The sequence below is a fragment of the Protopterus annectens genome, chromosome 4.part0, assembly GCF_019279795.1.
Source record: "Protopterus annectens isolate FY-2018-M chromosome 4.part0, PAN1.0, whole genome shotgun sequence".
NCBI lineage: Eukaryota > Metazoa > Chordata > Ceratodontiformes > Protopteridae > Protopterus > Protopterus annectens.
Window position 1 is genome coordinate 860,246,193 of NC_056733.1, and position 14,362 is coordinate 860,260,554.

Below are 14,362 nucleotides of genomic sequence, written 5' to 3' on the forward strand. Positions count from 1 at the left end.
CCCCCAACAGCCCATTCGACATCCCTGATTACTTGTCCCATACCTGACATCTCTATAGATTGTGTTAAAGGCCCTATCCAAGGCAAAGAACACAGCTTCCATGGGACCTGATTGTATCCCAGGATGTATTCTGCACCATCTCCAGCAAGAACTAGTCCTGCCATTGAGCACTCTATTCAACTAAAGCCTAAGTACAGGCTTCATTCCAGCAGAGTGGAGAACTGCCATTGTCACCCCCTTGCACAAAGGTGATGCCACTTCTGACCCTGGAAACTATCACTCCATTAGCTTGACAAGTCTGATCTGTAAAGCCAGGGAACATATTATTATGGCCCTCATAAACAAGGGTATAGGCAGTCTCAAAGCACTTGACCCCACCCAGTTCGGTTTCATCAAGGGCAGATCTTGCCTGTTAAAACTGATTGACTTTTTTGAGACTATCACTAAGGGCCTGGATGAGTGAAAGTCAGTACTTACATGTTACCTTGACTTGGTCAAAGCCTTTGACACAATCCCCCTCTCGGGCATCATCGAAAAACTAGCACAACTTGGTGTAAATCCCTATCTCATCAGGTGGGTCACCAACTGGCTCACTGATAGAACCCACATGGTCAAAATAGGTGCCTTCACCTCCAAAAACAGACCTGTCACTAGTGGAGTTTCCTAGGTATCTGTCCTGGGATCCCTACTGTTTAGCATCTACTTCTCAGTAGTCCAGGCAAAGACAAAAGGCCTGAGGCTGACCAAGTTTGCAGATGACTGTAAGTTGGGTCATTGATTCGCCAAATGATGTTAACATACTACAAGAGGGTCTCACAACAACAAATGACTGGTACCAAAGTCATGGCCTTAAGTTAAATGCAAAAAAAAATGTATTATCATGCCATTTGGCAAAAAACATGGCCCGTACTGACTACCATATCAACGGCAACACCCTAAGCACACAACCTGTGGGGAGACACTTGGGTACATAGGTCGACAACAATCTCACATTCGACCATCATGTAGCGGCAGTGGTCAGAAAATAATTTTACTTGGTTCATCTCATAAGTAAAGGAATTGCATCCAGAAAAAAGGAGGTTATTGCCACTCTGTACTTCTCCCTCATTAGGCCAGTAATTGAGTACAATGCCCTGTTTGCTATGTACCTCTCCAAACACTTGCACCAGCTGGAAAGGCCACAGAAATGCTTCACAAAGTAAATCCATGGCCTCCAATACCTGTCCTATGTGGACAGTCTCAAATCACTATCACTGTACTCAGTATCATACAGACTGCTCAGAGGTGATCTTTGTCTTGCCTACAAGGCAATCTCGGACCTTGTCCTACTAGAGATGCTCCTAAGTTTAACTCCTTGCACATTACTTGACTGAAATGTTTAAATCTAATATGCAACATTAATAAAACCTGCTGCAGAGAGAGTTGTGTGTCCCAGAGGCTGCCCCATCTCTGGAATACTCTCCCCGTACCCGTCAAACAGAGTAAGTCACTGACCCTCTTCAAGTGCAACCTTAATGAGTGGATGGGAAACCACAAATTTGTCATAGGAGTTCCACCTGTGTCCCTCATTGACAGGTGCTAACTGAGGTTTCTTTTTTGGGGTTAAATTCTTGGCTAGACTTGTAAGGGCCCCGGGACCACTAGCCTACTAACCTTCTATGATATATCTGTCATTCTAAGGGGATCCAGTATCTGTCTGCCTGGGATGACATGATCGACAGACCATGATGCTTTGCCAGAGATGGCCTGCACCTGTTACCCTTGGGATTCCAGATACTGGCTAAGGCTCTTGCCACCCCTATAGTGCCTTTTTTAGGCAAGGTTCAAATGACAAATTTACCACCATAACAGGTACAAGCAAGCATAATCTGTGGGTAATGCTACTCAATGCTAGAAGTATAAACCTCAAAATGCATTCACTTGAGGCACTCCTTAAAATGGAGAACATTGACATCTGTGCAGTGACAGAGACCTCGTTCCAGGCTCCAGAGAACACTCCAGCATTACCAGGCTATAATTCATACCACACCATTCGGCCACCTAACATGGACCAAAACACTAAAGATGGAGGCGTGTCCATATTCATTAAGGATATCCACACCTCCAGGCTAGTTGCTCAACATAATGCATCTGAGATTATCTTAGTGCACATAACTCTGGGCAAGACCGCAATCCAAATTGTAACTTGCTACAGATCCCCCACCATGCCCCAGGATTCCCACTCCTCATTTCTTGATAAACTGGAAAATATTAGAGTATAACCCAATACCCTAATAATAGGCGATTTCAACTACCCCACCATTAACTGGGAAAACTACTCCTGTACCAACACTTTTGCTCAATGTTTTCTGGAATTCATAAATTCCAATGCCTTGGATCAAATTATCTACAAGTCCACCAGGGGCAGCAATATCCTAGACCTGGTCATTACCAACATGGGCGACTGGTGTTCCACACCAGAGGTCAATTCCTCCTTGGTCAGATCCAACCACAAGCTAATCAGCCTAGACATCCACATCCCGCCCCCACCCCCCATTAGGGAAAACACTGTAAAAAATTTCTCCAAAGCCAACTTCACACTTCTTAAGACAGAAGTGGCAAATTTCACGAAACCCATACAGAGGGCCAATGGAGATATGACTGCTGAATCCTACACAAATGCACTTTATAAGCACTTACATGAATGCATGGATCGTGGTATCCCTAACAGAACCAAGATGCTCTCCTCCAAAAAAAGGAAGCCAATCTGGTGGTCCCCTGCCATAAACAAACTCTACAACAGAAGAAAGCAACTGTGGCAAAAAAGAGTAAAATCCCATGAATGGAAAGAACTCCCTGGTTAGGCTCAGTAAGAAGCTGAGATCCCTCATAAAATCCTCCAAAGCCAGTTATGAAAACAAAATCATCACTGGTTCTAAAGACAATGGCAAAGCATTCTATACCTATGTCAAGAATCTCAATAGCAACACTCAGATCTGCTCTGAGTTACAGCACAATGGCACTAGATATACAGAACCAACTGATATTGCCAACATCCTGGCAGATAGGTTCAGCGCTAACTTTACCCCCCCACCCCCTAAATGGCCCATCTCTATACTGGAACAATGCAAAGTTCCTGTAATCATGGCTGCACAGGTAAAAAACACACTCTTCAAAGCCAAGAACACAGCACCCATGGGACCTGACAACATCCCAGGCTATATTCTACATGAACTACAGAATGAACTGGCACCCCATCTAAGCACCATGTTCAGTCATAGCCTCACCCCAAGGCTTTGTGCCCACTGAATGGCGCACAGTGACGGTCATCCCACTCCACAAAGGGGGAGCTACCACAGACCCCAGGAACTATCGCCACATTAGCCTAATGAGCCTGGTCTGCAGGGCTATGGAGCGTATCATCATGGAACTTAAAAACAAAGACATTGGTAATCTCCAAACTCTAGACCCCACCGAGTTCGAGTTTGTAAAAGGCAGATCATGTCTCTTAAACCTGATTAATTTCTTTGAAGCAGTCACCAAAGCTGTAGACGAGGGTAAGGTGCTTCGCACAGCCTATCTAGATCTTGCCAAGGCTTTTGACACCATCCTCCACTCTGTAATTATAGATAAACTCACTAAACTAGGTATAAATCCCTATGTCATAAGATGGGTTGCCAACTGGCGCACTGACAGAACCCACACTGTGAAAGTAGCAGACTTCAAATCTGACTTCAGACCAGTGATAAGTGGAGTACCACAGGGTTCAGTCCTGGGTCCTCTCCTGTTTGGTATTCTGAAGTACAGGCTAACACAGAAGGTCTTTGGCTAATGAGGTTCACAGATGACTGCAAACTAGGAGCCATAATTGAAACTCCTAATGATGTGGACATCCTAGAAAGGGGCCTCACTGAGACAGATGCCTGGTGTCAAAGCCATGGCCTCAAGTTCAGTGCCAAAAAGTGCATTGACTGGGCATAGATCTAGGACTATTGACCGAATGCCCAAAACACTGAAACTAGAACTGCCAAACAAACTTTAGCGAAAGTGGTTTTCACCGAAAAAGCACCTTCGCTAAAGTGTGCAAAAAAAAAATTTAAATAAAAAAAAAAAAACAAATAGCTCACATTTACACAGGGGGGGCAAGCCCCCCTGTACCCACCCTACTTTTATATTTCTCACTCCGAGATTGCACTACAGTGAGGAAAAAGGGAATATTCCCTTATCCCCACTGTGCTACAATCTCAGCAACATCCATTTCCCCACAGTTTTCTCTTTTTTTTAGCACACTTTCGTGAAAGTGCTTTTTTGGTGAAAAGCACTTTTGCGAAGTGTGCTTGGCTGTTTCACTTTTGGTGAAACTGTCATTTGGTAGACAGTACGGATCCCATATACATATATGTACACATATGTATGTATATATGTGTATGTGTGTGTATGTGTATATATTTATATATATATATATATATATATATATATATATATATATATGTGTGTGTGTGTGTGTGTGTGTGTGTGTGTGTGTATATATATATATATATATATATATATATATATATATATATATATATATACATATATGTACACATATGTATGTATATATAGATATATATATTTATAAAAGCCTTAACTGATCGGAACTTTAAAAAACATCTCAACTACCATCAGCTTATTACAGCCTGTAAACTAATAAACTTTCTGGAAAAATGGCCAGCTCTAAATGGAATACTACAACCCTATACTACTAATAGAGTCCTACGATACAAAGAAAAGGTTTTCTATCCATCAGAAAATCAAATAACACAGGAGAGTGAATCAGGTAGCAAAAAACCTTTATCCAAATCCCCCCTGAAATAAGACAAGCAGAGACACTGCTTGGTTTCAAAACATCACTAAAGAAACACCTGCTAAATAACAGCTTGTGGTCATGCACTACCCCAGACTCGCACCCCATTCCCCGTAATCAACCTAACCTCCAATATGAAAGTTGCACTCCCTTTACTTAACCTTTCTACATCCTAATCTTACACATGTAACAATGTTGCACTCCCTTTACTTGACCTTTCTGCATCCCAATCTTACACCTGTAACAAAGTTGCACTCCCTTTACTTGACCTTTCTGCACCCTAATCTTACACATCTAATAATGTTACACTCCCTTTACTTGACCTTTCTGCATCCCAATCTTACACCTGTAACAAAGTTGCACTCCCTTTACTTAACCTTTCTGCATCCTAATCTTACACATGTAACAATGTTACACTCCCTTTTACTTGACCTTTCTGCACCCTAATCTTACACATGTAACAATGTTACACTCCCTTTTACTTGACCTTTCTGGATCCTAATCTTACACATGTAACAATGTTACACTCCCTTTTACTTGACCTTTCTGCATCCTAATCTTACACATGTAACAATGTTACACTCCCTTTTACTTGACCTTTCTACATCCTAATCTTACACATGTAACAAAGTAACACTCCCTTTACTTACCCTTTCTGTACCATATAATTACACATGTAACAATGTTACACTCCCTTTTACTTACCCTTTCTGTACCATATAATTACACATGTAACAATGTTACACTCCCTTTTACTTGACCTTTCTACATCCTAATCTTACACATGTAACAATGTTGCACTCCCTTTTCCTTGACCTTTCTGTAATCCTGTGCACTTTCTCCCACAACTGTCATTTAAATTGTACTCCACTGCTCCTACAGCATCTGTTTCCCAGGTGACTACCACTGTCACTATTTTCTTTCTACTTAATACATCCATGATCTATCTATGCAATGTCTCTGTTTATGTAAACTCAACATACTTTCCTAATATGTGGAGTTTTATATATATATATATATATATATATATAGGTCCTGGACTGTTTGCCGAACAACCATTTCTATGAAACTGAAATGGCCGGGCATACTTGCGCGAAAGTGCTTTTTGCTGAAAAAGCACTTTCACAGAAGTATGCTAACAGGTAAGGAAAATCATGGGGTAATGGCTGTTGCTGAGATCGTAGTACAGTGGGGGTAAGGGAATATTCCCTTTTCCCCACTGTAGTGCAATCTCGGAGTGAGAATATAAAAGTAGGGGGGGTGCAGGGAGGCTTGCCCCCCTGCATAAACATTAGCTGTGTATTTTTTTTTTTCTACTGTTTATTAGGGACTTTTGCGAAAGTGCTTTTTCGGCAAAAAGCACTTTCGCTAAAGTGGATTCGGTGATTTGGTTATGGACTATTGAACTTTCATTCAATAGTCCTAGACCTATTTATATATTTATATATATATATATATATATATATATATATATATATATATATATATATATATATATATATATATATATATATATATTTTACAATATTTTATATATATATATATATATATATATATATATATATATATATATATATATATATGTATATATATATATATATATATATATATATATATGTATATATATATAAATATATATATATATATGTGTGTGTGTGCACGCAAAAAGCACTTTCGCAAAAGTCCCTAATAAACAGTAGAAAAAAAAACAAAAAAATGCACAGCTAATGTTTATATCTATATATATATATATATATATATATATATATATATATATATATATACACACACACACACACACACACACACACACACACACACACACACACACACACACGCGTATATGTTTAAATACAACACGCTGCTGTTGACCAGCTACAGTAAACCATAATCCTGTCATCAAAAACTGATTGCACTAAAGTGTGAATAGAAAATGGGTAATCTTTTTTAATTCAAATTTAAGAAGATAAAAATATACAGTATTTTTTGCAGAGGGGTATTCCCCCTGCACCTCGCTCACCACCAGCTAATTAAACATACAAACTCAAAAATTGCATGGGAGAAAGAAGAAATTCCCAGATTCCACTGCACTGCAAGCTCACACTTAAAGCAGGAAACAAGGAGAAAGAATGTTCACGGTTATAGTGCAACCATAAGGCATATATTTTTTTTGATAATCTCTCAATCTGTTATTGAAGGGCTAACAGACAAAGAATGATCTGAAATTTGTGTGCATTAAATCAAAGACAAATTTTATATTGGTGCTAAAACATAGTTTAAATTGATAGCTGTTACCCACCATTACAGAAACAATGTTTTGTCTTTTAATTGTGAAGCAGTTATGTTATTTATAGTTCCTTTACAACTATGTTCACTCCATTTACATCAATTTGTAGCAGTTTCTGTGACCTTTTATTTAAAGAAAGGTGGTACTTATGTCATCTGTTCATCAGCCATTGAATGAGAACAGCCATTAATTTTCTAAACTTTGTATAACCATTTCATGTGCTTTCAAGTTCATAGGTAGGTACTAGGCTATCTGCCCGAAGGCATTTATAAGCCTAGCCGGAATGTGTTGGCTTTTGCCACCCCGTTTGATTAGTTCCCTGTGCCTCTGTCCAGCAAAGCCATTGAAGTGATCCCTGGAGTAAACTTTCTGTTTCTCATCCACTCGTCAAGGTCTCTCTTGAAGAGGGTTAGCAAGGAGCTCTGCCTAATGTAGACTGGAATCTTGTTCCAGAGCATGGGAAGTCTCTGGGGCAGGAATTTATCCCTCTAGCACATCCCATTTATTGTTGTGGTGAGGTTTAGATCCCTGGAGCATGTGGCTCGAGGGGATATGGTTTCCTTTAGGTGGAGCATGTCCATCTATTTTGGGTTGGACATGGCCTTGTATGTCAGGCAGAGGTCACCTCTGAGTAGGCAGTATGCAACCTAGTACAGCTGGAGTTTCTTCAGTCAAGATGCATAGGGCATCTGCTTGAGGCCAGTGATCCTCTTGGTGATGTACTTCTGTGGTCTTTCCAGTTGTTGCAGGTGTCTTGTAAGGTACATCCCAAAAGGGGCATTGTACTCTATGATGGGTCTGATGAGTGATGCATAGAGGGGTCCAATGACCTCTTTCCATCTGGATGCAAACCCTTTTGTGATTTAGGTGGGCCACATAGAAGGATTTTCTAACAACTTTGGCAATGTGATTATCAAAGGAGAGGTTACTATCTGCTTGGGTCCCCAAGCAGAGGGGTCCCAGATCCATATTTAGGGGGCTACCACCTATGTGGTAGTTTGTGGGTACTTTGTTTTTTTCAAAGGGGATGACTATGCACTTTTTGGCGTTTAACTTGAGACCATGGTTTTGACACAAGGTATCTGTCTCAGTGAGACCCTTTCAGAAGATGTCTGCGACAGCCAGAGAGTCAATTATAGACCCTAGTTTGCAGTCATCTGTGAATGTGGTCAGCCATAGTGCTCCTGTGCGTGCCTGTACCTCTGAGAAGTATATGCCAAACAGGAGGGGTCCTAGGACTGAGCCCTGAGGAGCACCGCTTATAACAGGTTTAGAGTCAGACCTAGCTCCCACAACTCTTACCATGTGGGTTATGTCCTTGAGCCAGTTGGCAACCCGTCTCATGATGTAGGGGTTTATGTTCAGGCTGGTGAGCTTGTTTATAATGCCTGAGTGGGGAATGGTGTCAAAGGCCTTTGCAAGGTCTAGGTAGGCTGTATCGACAACCTTTCCCTCTTCTATAGCCTTGGTAACTATCTCAAAGAAATCTACCAGGGTTAGGAGGCATGATCTGCCCTTAACAAAGCTGTACTGGGTAGGGTCCAGTGTTTGGAGGTTTCCAATGTCTCTGTTAATGAGATCCATGATGATGCACTCCATAGCTTTGCAGACCAAGCTAGTCAGGCTTTTAGGATGATAGTTCCCGGGGTACGTTGTGGCTCCACCTTTGTGGAGTGGAATAACTGTTGCTGTGTGCCACTCTGAGGGCACATAGTCTGTGGAGAGGCTGAGTTTAAACAGAGTGTTTAGGTGAGGGGTTAGTTCATCTTTGAGCTCATGTAGGACACAGCCTGGGACACCATCCAGTCCCATTGATGCTGTGTTTTTGGCTTTGGAGAGGGCTGCTTTAACCTGAGTGTCTGTGATTTCAGGGGCACTATATTCTTCTAATATAGTTATGGGCCCTTTTGGGGGTGACAGGGGGGGTTGAAGTTTGCACTGAACCTGTCTGCCAGGATGTTGGCTATATCGGTCGGTTCAGTGTATTTTGTGTCATTCTGCACTAACTCCAAGCAGATCTGAAAATTGCCACTTAGATCCTCGATATAGCTAAAGAATGCCTTGTGGTTATCTTTGGAGTCCATGGCAATTTTTCTTTTGAAGCTAGCCTTGGATGATTTTATGAGGGAACGTAGTTTCTTGCTGATACTGATCAGGGATGTCTTCCCTTCTTGGGATTTTACTCTTTTCTGTACTAGTTTTCTCCTTCTATTGTATAGCTTGTTTATGGCAGGGGTCCACCAGACTGGTTTCCTTTTCTTGGAGGAGTGAGTCTTGGTTTTGTTTGGGATAGCATGATCCATGCATTCTTGTAGGTGCTTGTAGAGTGCATTAGTAAAGGATTTTGCAGCTTGGACAGTGTTATCTTTAGCATGAGGGCTTTGAAACTTCCCACCTCGGTCTTAAGTAACATGAAGTTTGCTTTTGAAAAGTTTTTCACGGTGGTTTCTTTGACCAGGGGTGGTGGTGGAATGTGGATATCCATAGTGATTAGTTTATGGTCAGATCTAACCAGCAAGGGCTTGACCTTCAGTGTGGAAAATCGGTCGCCCATGTTGGTGATAACCAGGTCCAATATGTTGTCACATCTGGTGGGGGTGTTGACCAATTGATCCAGGGCATTTGCGTTTATAAATTCTAGAAAATGTTGGGCAAGGGAGTTTGTACTTGAATAGTTCTCCCAGTTAATGTTTGGGTAATTGAAATCACCCAATATAAGGATGTTTGGTAGGACCTTTATGTTTCCCAGTGTTTCCAGGAATGCGGATTGGGGGTCCTGGGACATGGTGGATGATCTGTCGCAAGCTATAATTTGAATAGCAGTTTTGCCCATTGTTAGTTGCATGTGGATGATATCTGAAGCATCGTGCTGTGCCACTAACCTGGAGGTGTGGGTATCCTTGATGAATATGGATATTCTCCTGCCTTTTGTATTTCGGTCCAGGTTTTTTTGGCTGAAATGTTTGGTATGAGTTGTAGCCTGGTAGTGCTGGGGTGCTCTCTGGAGCCTTAAACCGGGTTTCTGTTACTACACATATATCGATTTTCCCCATACTAAGAGGTTTAGACTTCTGGCATTGAGTAGCATTACCCTCAGTTTTGTGTTACTTGTGCTATTTACGGTGGTGGTTTGTCTTTTGAGCCTTGTCTAAAAAGGCACTACGAGGGTGGCGAGAGCCATGGCCAGTATTCGAAAGCCTAAGGGTGACAGATGCAAGCCATCTCTAGCGAATCAGCATGGCTTGTTGAGCATGTCATCCCAGGCTGACAGACACTGGGTCCCCTTTGAATGACACCAGAAGCTTAGCCAGTTGTTGAAATTGATAATTTGTTCTCTATACCGTGGTATCATTCTTGGTGAGGGCAGGATTCTGCTCAGGGTCAGGGTCATACTGGCCTGAGCTACGTGATCAGAGAGCTCCTCCATGTCTCTCTTCATGTAGTCCAGGGAGGTACGGCTCAGGTCATTCACACCAACATGGACAAGGACAGAGTCATACTTGTACTTGTTCTGGAGTGACCTGAGTGCTTGTGTTACATGGCGGATCCTGGCACCCAACAGGCAGCTAACAGTGACCTTCTCCTTGTTCAGCCTAGTGGGTGGGACGTCAGTGTGCCTGACTATAGTCACCTATTACTAGTGTGTTGGGTATGTTATTTTGCCTTAAGGGCTGTGATTGTGTGGCACACTGGTTTTGTGAAGTATGTGTTTCATGGTTTGTGTTGGGGGGTGGAGGTTGCTTGGATGTCTGCTTTGGAGGTCTCTGTTGCTTCTGCAGATTTTTATTTAGAGCCTTCGTGTATTTTTGTGTGTTTTTTGCCGGTGCTGGTTTCATAGGTCTATGTGAGACTGGTAGTGTGATGCAAGTAATTCCCTTCTCCTCTTGACTGCATGGTCCATTCTTGGGTTGAAAGAGCTTAGCCTCCAGTTTGGCTGTATAATTGCATCTCTTGCATGTATTAGTGTTTGGTGGAAGGAGGAGAGGGTTGTCTGTGTACATTAGGCAATTGTGCCATGGCCTCAAAATGCCCAGATTCACCAGTTGGACCAGAGAGTACACCTGAAACTGCCCTTTGGACATGCCTGGATAGGTACAGTGAACTGTATTACTGATTGGCTGGTAAGGTTGAATAGAGAGCTTTGTCCTTTTCTACAGTATGGGGGGGGGGGTCTAGTGCTAAGGTTTATTAGTGCTTGCTATGAGTTTTGAGCAAGTGCCGGTATGAAAAGTGAATGGCTTGAATGCTTAAGTTGAAAGTTTGTCTAGTTCCAAGGGAAAAATTGAAGAGTAGACTTTGTGGAGCTAGGAATAGTTATATACCCTAGCTAACTGGTGCTGCCTGGCATGCAAAACCATACAAATGCGGGTTTTATAGCAGGGAAATGAAAGAGAGAGAAATTAGCCCAAAATGGCCAATAAACTACTAATTTCTGGGCTGAAACGACTCCCCCAGGGAAAGATAGGATGCTCAAAGCTTCCTCTCTCACAGTGAACAGAGAAACATCCTTCTATCCAAGTAAGGTATGGACAAACACAGAAACTTGTAACACAGCCCTGAATTCAGCACTAACCTGAAAACTGGACTATACTAGCTTAGAAAGGCGGGAAAACAAGTATATATATATATATATTTTTTTTTCAGAAAATAAAGCAGATTCAATCAAAAAAGCACTTTAAATGCACAGAAATGGCTATCACACGGGGTTAGGGGAAGCTAAAAGATACACATTTCTTATTTGTGTCTCTGTCAAATGGTTCTGTTCACTTTGTTTCTGCTCTGACACAAGGCAGTGGAGTAAAGCTAAAGTTAAGGTCAACAAAATCACGTTAGTATCATCTAGGAGAAAGATGATGTCCTCCCAGTTAGTGGACTAAATTATAAAGTGTGCAGTCAGTACTGATAGAGTAACCAGTGAATAAGTACAGGCCTTACATTGTCTGCAGGTATACTGTGTCCAGTTGGTATGATCAATCATATAGTTAATATACAATTGCTGCTTGTTGCTTACTGCTTCCTGTTGCACTTGAATAGGTCTCATTTTTAAGGCGATATATCATATTTATAGTGGTTGCAGGGGAAGGCGGTCTTATTTGAGAAATGTTTGCACTCCAGTCTTATAGGTTCATAGGTATGATTAGTGAACAGCAGTATGGTTTCATGCCGGGAAAGAGCACTACAGATGCGATGTTTGCTCTGAGAGTGTTGATGAAGTACAGAGAATGTCCAAAGGAGTTGCATTGTGTTTTTGTAGACTTAGAGAAAGCATATGACAGGGTGCCTAGAGAGGAGTTGTGGTATTGTATGAGGAAGTCAGGAGTGTCAAGTATGTAAGAGTGGTACAGGATATATACAAGGGTAGTATGACAGCGGTGAGGTCTGCAGTGGGAGTGACGGATGCGTTTAAGGTGGAGGTGGGGTTACATCAAGGATCAGCTCTGAGCCCTTTCTTATTTGCAGTGGTGATGGGACAGATTGACAGACAAGATCAGACAGGAGTCCTCATGGACTATGATGTTTGCAGATGACATTGTGATAGGTTCATAGGTTCATACTAGGCTATCTGCCCTGGGGCAATTATAAGCCTAGCCCGTTCTGTATGGCTTACGCCACCCCTTGGTTTGAGTATACTGCGCCCTTTTTAAGGTTCAGTTTACTGTGCCTCTGTCTAATAGTGACACGGGAGTAATCCCTGGGACAAACCTATGATCTTCCATCCACCTATCGAGATTCTTCTTGAAGAGATTCAGTGAGGTGCTCTGCCTCACATGAACTGGAATTCTATTCCAGAGTGAAGGGAGCCTCTGGGTTATGAACCTGTCCCTCCAGCAAGTTCTATTTATTTCTGTGCTGAGGTTCAAGTCCCTCGAGCATGTGGCTCTAAGGGATTTAGATTTACTGAGGTGGAGCATGTCCATTAATTCTGGATTTGACATAGCTTTGTATGTTAGGCATAGATCGCCTCGAAGCAGGCGGTATGCAACTGAGTAGAGCTAGAGTTTTTTTTTAACCGAGCAGCATATGGCATCTGTTTGAGACCCTTGATCCTCTTTGTGAGATACTGTTGGGGTCTTTCTAATTGCTGCAGTTGTCTGGTAAGGTACATCCCAAAAGGGGCATTGTATTCTATGATGGGCCTGATGAGGAATGAATAAAGGAGCACGATTACCTCTCTTGATCTAGATGTGAAACCCTTCGTGATGAGGTGGGCTATGTAGAAGGTCTTTCTAACCACTTTGGCAATGTGGTTTTCAAAGGAGAGATTGCTATCAACTTGGGTCCCCAGGTCCCTAATAACTTTCTCTGTACTTAATGAGTTTCCACCTATGTGGTAATTTGTGGGCACATTGTTTTTGCCAAAGGGTATGACTATACATTTTTTGGCATTTAGCTTTAAACCATGGCGCTGGCATCAGTTATCTGTCTCTGTGAGACCTTTTTGAAGGATGTTTGTGTCGGCTGGAGAGTCGATTATTGCACCCAGTTTGCAGTCATCTGTGAACTTGGTGAGCCATAGTCCTCCCACGTTTGCCTGTACCCCAGAAAAGTATATACCGAACAAGAGTGGTCCCAGGACAGAACCCTGTGGGACACCACTTGTGACCGGTTTCGAGTCTGACATGGCTCCAGCAACTCTCACTCTGTGGGTTCTGTCTTTGAGCCAGTTTGCGACCCATCTTGTGAGATAGGGGTTTATATTTAAGCTGGATAGCTTATCTATGATGCCCGAGTGGGGTATTGTGTCAAATGCCTTTGCAAGGTCCAGATAGGCTGTGTGGACTACCTTCCCTTCATCTATGGCTTTGGTGACTGTTTCAAAGAAGTCAACCAGGTTCAAAAGGCAGGATCTGCCCTTGACAATGCCAAACTAGGTAGGATCTAGTGTCTGTAGGTCTCTAATATCTTTGTTTATGAGCTCCATGATGATCCTCTCCATAGCCTTGCAGACTAAGCTAGTCGGGCTTATGGGGCAATAGTTTCCAGGGTCCGTAGAGGCTCCACCTTTGTGGAGTGGGACCACTGTTGCTGTATGCCATTCTGTGGGCACATATCCTGTAGTGAGGCTGAGATTGTTTAGCTGTTTTATTTGAGGGATTAGTTCCTCTTGGAGTTCATGTAGGATGCAACTTGGGACGCCATCTGGTCCCATGGAAGCAGTGTTTTTTGCTTTGGAGAGGGCAGCCTTCACCTGAGCATCAGAGATGTTTAGGAGGCAGCCCTCTGCCAGGATAGATGCTTGCTCTTTTGGG